Raw genomic sequence first — 8,236 nt, 5'->3', positions numbered from 1 at the left:
AATACTGATTATAATTTCAAAATTAAAAAATTACAAATTCTGAATGAATGTTAGAACATCAATAACAAAGTTATCATTGAAAGGATTATTCATTTTTCAGTGGCCAAATTCTGATTTCAACATCTGGATTTTCAACACTTTACCATATTTTTTTATAATTTCATTAATAATTAAAACATTTTTTTTCAGATTACAAATAATATATGAAAGTTGAATTATTTTCATTAAAATTCATCAACAATCAAAAAAAATGAGTGAACTATTAATCCAGTGCTTTACTTGCTGTGTTACACAACAAAGGCCAAGGGCAAGTATTTATAGTTTTGTTAATGTTTAATATATTTCTTATTATTTAGATCATTTAATAGTATTAATAAAGTACTTTAAGTAATAGTACTTTAAGTAATAATACTCTTTTAAATTTATTTAATATTAGTATTTATGTAATTAGATAAATGTGTGTAAAATTTTGTGTTACAATACTCCTATTGTATTTTTAGGAAAATTATTAGTTAGCTTATTATTTTATCTGTCAAGTTAAGTAGATATTTTCTTATATTTAAACAACATTTTCTTATTTAATTTTGTAATAATATAAAATTAAATAATTTTTGAATGGCTTTAATTCTGATATTGCAAAGATTTTTTTTACGGATGTCAGTTCTCTGAACTTTTTTGAGCAAGGACCATTGCATACTTATTTATTTTGATTCTGGTTTAAAGTGGCATCATCATACTTTGTCTACAGGAGCTTGTTGCCTTCATTATGATATTGGCACGTCTTTGAAAAGCAATGCAATCGTTCTTCTGAGATTCATTTAGCACTCTTGGAATCCAACTGGAACAGATATGAAATCCAAACCATTTATGATAGCAATATGCTTCCTACTCATATGTCAATGTCTTTTGACATACTGCAATATTAGCATATACAAGCTTCTATCACTGCAATATTCTCATCTATTCTGAATGTGAATGGACAACTGCTTTATAGCAAATCAGCTGTAGATTCATAGCCATGTCTAAAATATAAGCATCATTCCACTATCAATGTTTTCAACACACACATGTATTTATATACTGCACTCAAACAATGATGAATTGAGATAGCTGTCTTACCCTTGGTGCACAGGAATTGAATAACTGCCCTGTGATCAGACTTGGTTATAGTCTATACATCATCATTTTGGTATCATTATTATTTAAACTTGATTATAGTTCACAATGATGCCACATTCACTTAATACAGGCCATGTAATCTAAGCACACACAGTTGTTTACAATGTTTTTCAGTTGGGACTGCAGTGCTAAATGGAAACTTTTTGAATCCTTCTTATTGTTTGCCTATAAAGTCCTTTCAAAAAACTCAAACGCGATTTGTAACTTTTTTAAAATTAATTTCATAAAAATAAAATAATTATTTTTAAGCAGACTTTAAAAAGGAGAATTAATGTTACTCAAGATGCCATCAAATAGAGCAGTGTGCTCAAAAGTAGAACTATCTAACCATCCTACCAAGTGGTGAGATTCAATAATTTTAGTAATTGGTCTCTCACTCAAAACTAAAAGCTAAATATCTTACTTATTTATTTGGCTTCTTTTAATGAGACAAATTTTGAGTATTGGCTTCAACAAATATATTGTCTGGGAATTCTTAAAATTGCCTCATATGCCTCATTAGTCAGGAAGAATGGCTAGTAGAAATCGTTCTCAATTTAAAAATATCGACTTGAAAATTGCATCACTTGTTGGATATGTTATCTGAATTTTTATTTGACCTTGATTTTTTTCAAAGAAATCAAGTAATTGAAAATCTGATTTCAGAAACTTACTTGAGGTTAGGTAAGAAATGAAACAACTTACAGCTGCTTCATTTTTTAATTAAATAGGATAACTTTAATTAGAACAATATTAAACAAAAATTCATAAACTTCACAAGAAACACAAACCACCAACTTTTAATCTTTTGACTTTGATTGCAGTACTTATTAAAAGTTTGTATATCCCTTTTGTCTTTGCACTGCAAACTCAACTCTCTCTCATCTTCCTCTTCCTCTTTGCCAGAGAAATCTGCTGGAAGTCAAAGATCAAATCTTGTTTGTATGTAGGGGTACAACCACTTTCACTCACCATGAGTTTTAGTACTCAAAATCAACCATTTATGCTATTGTTTTCTTCTTCCAATATTTGAACAATATAAATGGTTTGTCCTCTGTCAACCAAATAATCTCTCTAACCTTTTTTTTTACGTGGAATGTCCAAACAAACCTTTAAAGAAAATGGTTTAAGCATCAATTGTAAGGAAATTTTAGGAATTGATTGTGCAAGTCTTATCACTGTTCAAGTTTTTATGGGAGGGTCTTTTTAATAAACTTCAGATGAAGCATTATCTATTTGCTCCAATTCTATGCATGCCAGTGCTTGGATCTGTGTGGTGGTGATAACTTTTTTCAGTTTGTTTTCACTTAATTTCTTTGTCAATCAACATGTATTTATTTTGTTGTTCAAAATTAAGTAAAAGTAAGAATTAGCATTGTGTTGATTTTTCAGTGTATTAATGTGTTTTGTCTTTTGTTGTTTTAGAAAAGAATTCGAAGAATAGATAAATCAATTATTGGAACTCCAACAGATTTTCGCCATACGGCTCATATTGGATCTGAGAATATGGATATTCAAGTATGATTACATATACTTTTGACTAATTTTGATATTTCATTGTTGAATGTTGACAAATTATTTAAAAGAAATAGCAGTATATTATTTTTAATTTTTAATAATTACACTATATACAATTCAAATATTTTAAAAATTNGATTTATCAACACTTGTTACAAAATATCATTGATATTTCATAATAAAATATTTGCAATTATCTGTTCAAGTATTCATTAAAATTCAGACTAATAGCAATTGATATTCTATCTTGCATAGAGAAATAAATGTTAAAATTTAAGCTATTAAATTTATTAGCCTAAATTAATCAATTAAAAACAGTCATAGTATAAATGCAATCGTCAAAAGTTATTTGAGTTTAGATGCATACATTTTTTAAAGAATATCTTATCTGAAGATTGGAATCAATGCCAATATGAATTGAAACCAGAATCATTTTTAATGCTGAAATAAAAACTGATATTAAAATATATTTTTCCAATAACTTTTCTCACTGTTAAAAAGCAAAATTGGTATCTCCATTTGATTTTTCTTCTTTTTAATTTCAAAATTTATTTTTATTTTGAAAGTTTTTAATAAAATTATTGATCTGAATCATTAACTTCTAAAAACAATAAAGAATTTTTTTAAAATAATCATCAATCAAATAAAATTAGTAGAATAAAGATTTTTAAATACATCCAATTCTGTTTTTGCATTCTTGAATCCATATAAGGGGAAAAAATGTATACTGTCCATATGAAAAAACAAAAGTTTGTTTCCAACCTTAAAAACCAATAAAAATAACACAATAAACGAATTAATATAATAAAATATGTTAAAACAAAATATTTCAATTTCAGTTAATACGTCAGAGCAGGAACATTTGTAACAGAAATAGATAAATAAATATTTTTTGATATATAATATTCTTGATAAAAATAAATTTTTATCAAGAAGACATTTGTAACTTATTTATCAGTAAAATTTCATAATTTATATTATTTGCACAATTTTATTTTTATTTTTGACTTCTTTAAACCTCAAAATATCTCTGGATTTTAACACTAAATGGAATACAAAAACTATTTCGTATTGAAAGGATTGAATCAGATTGGACTGATGGGATAAGGCAACATAACAAATGGGCAATCTGCCAAAAAGGGAGTGCCTCCATTATTTGAAAAACTGATTCCTATTTAGATACTGTACATGTGAAGAAAAAATCAGAAAACACGTGGAACTCCCTTTTTGTTTTTACTTTTTCCATCCTAGGCACTAAGAAGCCCTTGGGTGGCTAGATGATGAGAAATGTGGTAGTGATGCACAGATTAATTCATAGATAATTGATAATCATCCAAATCAGCTCCTTGGACAATTAACCAGTAATTAGCTAAACAAATTACTAGTTATCGTTTATTGTTATTGATTATTACTAATGTAAAATGAATTTCTACATTACAGAATTTAAAAAATAAAGCAAAAAGGTAATGTCACCTTTAGTTTTGATTTTGCTAATTATTATTTTGAATTACTTTTAATAATTATGATATAAAAATAAATAAAATTATTAAATTTAATTCAAAAATTATTGTAATTATGAATTATGTTAGTAAAGGGTAATGTTATATAGGGTAACCTTACCATCTACCTTTAGAAAATATTATTTTATATTAATTATTAGAAGTTAGTTGAACTGTAATCCAAATGATGGTGAAGTAATGTTTCAGTACAAGAAAAACCTTCTCCATTAATTTACTATTAATGTTAATGTAAGAACAATGTATAACAATGAGTTGTCACAAAATACAGTAAATTAGATCAAACATGCCCTAGCATAGTATTAATCAGCTTATTATCCTTCATACACTCAGTTTGAAAGCAGGCATTAATGAAATAGTTTAAAAATAAAAACAAATGCATAAAAAATGATAAACAGTACCATTTAAATTACAATAATTTATCAAATTTAAATTTTTTCATTTTCACAAGTTTGATTGTGTAACAAAATAATGTAGTTAATTTTTGATTAAATTTTCTTCAATTTATTAATATAAAATTCAGGAAAATTATTAAAGGTCAAATTTAATAAAATTACATTTTTGTAACAGATTACATAATTTATTAAAAAATAATTATTAAAAATAACTGATTTTTTTTCCATATAACAAAGAATAAAAAATAAAAATCTCAAAAGAATGGCAAACATGCTTTGACATCACATTATAAGCTCCATATCAAGGAATTCTCTAATGCTCATGACAGAAAAATTAAAAAATTCATTCAATTCAAAACTGAAATTAAAATAACATTCCAGTATTCCAAATTCCTTTGGAGTAGGTTGAAAACATTAGATGACGTTAGTTTTAACCAGTTAGTAAGAATTTGTTAGAAATAATTTACTATAATAATTTTGATTATACTAGCAAATAAGTTATTAAAAATTATCACAGTACATTATTCAAATGAATTGTCCAGTGTTTGGCTTGACCTCTTACAACTGGATACCAGACAAAACCAAACAAGTCCAAAGCTGATGGTTTGCAACCTTAACTATTATAGATAGATAAGTTAAATAGAGAATAAGAAATTTAATAGTCAATGAAGTCATACAGCTACTTCATTCTGAAGCCTTCATAACTATTTCTGTCAGCATTACTGATGAGGGAGAATCCATTAGAACCCCTTGTTCATGGAGAAAAAGAAAACAATTAAGAACTAAACGTCTTCCAACACTAGAGGAGTTATACTTCAACACTTCAAACAACCTTTACAGCTCCAGTGGTATTTGTTTACACCTCAGCAAACGTTTTCAACCTCATCGAGGTCTTCATCAGGCTACTTTACTTAGGAATTCGAACGCATTTGGAACGGAACGTATACGATTCAAAATTTATAAACCGATTAAGAATACTCATGGAATGTTACGCACGCGCTAAAACGACTGTAAAGCACGTGTAATATCAAGCTTGCGTAACAATAGAAGAAGAAGAAAACAATTAAACCAAAAGTAATTGTTGTACACCACTAACCCTAAAGGTCTCTCTTACAGTAATACTTGTTGAACAAGATCTAAAAGTTATTTTTGTCTTGGACAATGCTCCAATGCATTCCATTGAGCTATCTTGAAACCGTGGTGGTGTTTTTACTACCTACCATTAAATCGTTGGAGCAACCTATACAGATCAAGATGAGATAGTCTGAAAAGGGACAACAAAAGAAATCTTCTTTCAGAAATTCTTAAGACAATTAAGAAACAAATTTACCAAAATCTTAAGAAAATCAATATGAAATATGTGATTTATATATTAGCATCTGCTTTTGAGCAAATGCCATTATTGCTTGAGAGGTCATAAAGAAAACTATAGCTTGATGTAAAAAAATTTATCTGCAAATAATTTGGACAAACAGTTTGATGTTGAATATCTGACAGTTAACAACAGTGCTCTGCTTAAAAATTTAAAACAACTTATCAAAGTACAATAACTTATAAGAAAGAAACATCAATAAATGCCTTGTAAGTGAAAATATTCTAGAGAATGAAGTGTTTTAACAGTTAATGAAATCATCAATGCAGGCAAGCAGAAAATAAGGGAACCGAGAGGCCATAAAACTTATAAAAGAGTTAAGTCATGTGGAAGAAAAGAAAGTGATTGAAACTACAATAGACTATATCAAACAGCAAAATAATTCATCTGTCATTGACATAATCCTTATGAAGAAGTAGTAGTGTGATTTTGCATTAAAAAAATTCAAACCAAAATGAAAAATAAAAATTACTGGTTTTTTTTAATGAAAATAAATATTTATTGGGTTGTTCGGAAAGTAATTTCGGTTTTTTACCACTAGACGGATTAGTCGTATTTTTCCTGCCATTTTCATTCTAAACCATAGTATCATTATATATTTTGATAGCTAGCATTTTAAGGCTTATTTGTAAAAAATTTTGTTTGATCTTGTGCAATTGTTTATTTTTTGTGTCCCATCAAATATGGAAGATCGAAAGCAGCATTTTCGGCATATTTTGCTTCTTTATTACCAAAAAATCAAAATTCTGTTCAAGCAAGAAAAAAATTATGATACATGTATGGAGATGATGTGTTGAGAGAAAGACAGTGCCAAAACTATTTACAAAATTTCGTTCTGGCAATTTGAATATTGAAGATGCACCGTGCATGTTCTGGATGGCCAGTTGAAACCAATGAAAACAAAATAAAGATACTGATTGAAGCAAACTGCCGAATAACAATATGTGAAATCACTAAGAGATTAAATTTTTCAAATTGAACCGTTTATGATTACTTGAAACAAATTGGTTTCGTTTCAAAGCTCAATATATGGATTCCACATGTTCTTATAGACAGATGCTCTCTTTGGTAGGATTTTGAGAAAATTTTTTTTGGAGCTTTTACCAGACAATTTAACAATTGATTCAAAAGTATACTGCTATCGAGTAAACAAATTCAGTAATATCATCAAACAGAAAAGGCAGCCAGAATTGATCAACAAAACAGGTGTAATGTTTTACCACAATAATGTCAAATTTCACACAAGTTAGGTAACTCCTCAGAAACTGTTATAACTTAATGGGATGTGCTATCACACCAACCATATTTGCCAGATTGAGCACACTCAGATTATTACTTGTTCTGTCTATATACAAATTTTTTTAACTGTAATACATTTACTTGAAATGACAATGTCAAAAATCACTTGAATCAGTTTTTTGTAAGCAACGATCAAAACTTTTATGAATGTAAAATCATGCTACTACCAGAAACAATGACAACAGGTATTTGACCAAAATAGTAGATATATAATTCAATAAAACATTTATTTATTATAAAAATATTGTGTTTTTTCCACAGAAAAAAACGAAATTACTTTCCGAACAACCTGATATATATAAACATATCCAGTGGGGCATTATCATATGGACAAAAAGGACAATTGCCAGGGGCCACAAAGCAACCTTTATAATAAAATATTTCTCCTAAAAATTCCCTGGAAGAAAAATGTCTGAAGCCAAAACTGTACATGGAGTCCCCTACAGTGTTAGCTTTTTATTTAATTTTTCATGTGATAAATGGTATTTTGCATGAATTTTTGAATTAACCAGCCATCTATTTTTACAACTAGAGGTCCAGTGTCATATGAGCTGTTAATCAAGTCTATAGTATAGGTATGTCATTAGGCTTAAATCACATATAATATGCTTTTATAATTTATAAACTTGTTAATGTCAATGATGATATTATACTAAACTAAACTATATCCTAATATCCATCACTGTATAAATAAAATAAATATTAAAAAATTTGTAAATTATTATAAATAAATAAGATTATTTCTAGACTAAAAACAAGTAAAATTACTCTTTTGATACATCTATTTGATAAAGTAATCGATGTATCCATCTATTACTTTAGAAATGATTAAAGAAACTATTAATAAGTATAAAATGCCTGAGCACGTATTAAATCTTATAGAATTTGTATTTAAAAACAATTATTTTAAAATCGCTACGGACTATTATCGACAAAGGAAAATAATTGCAATGGGATCAATTGTTGGACCAAAACTG

This window comes from Centruroides sculpturatus, unplaced genomic scaffold (assembly GCF_000671375.1).
Source record: "Centruroides sculpturatus isolate CEXI.00-Female unplaced genomic scaffold, Cexi_2.0 scaffold158, whole genome shotgun sequence".
NCBI lineage: Eukaryota > Metazoa > Arthropoda > Arachnida > Scorpiones > Buthidae > Centruroides > Centruroides sculpturatus.
The sequence above is the reverse complement of the archived record's forward strand: the minus strand, read 5'-3'. Positions refer to the sequence as shown.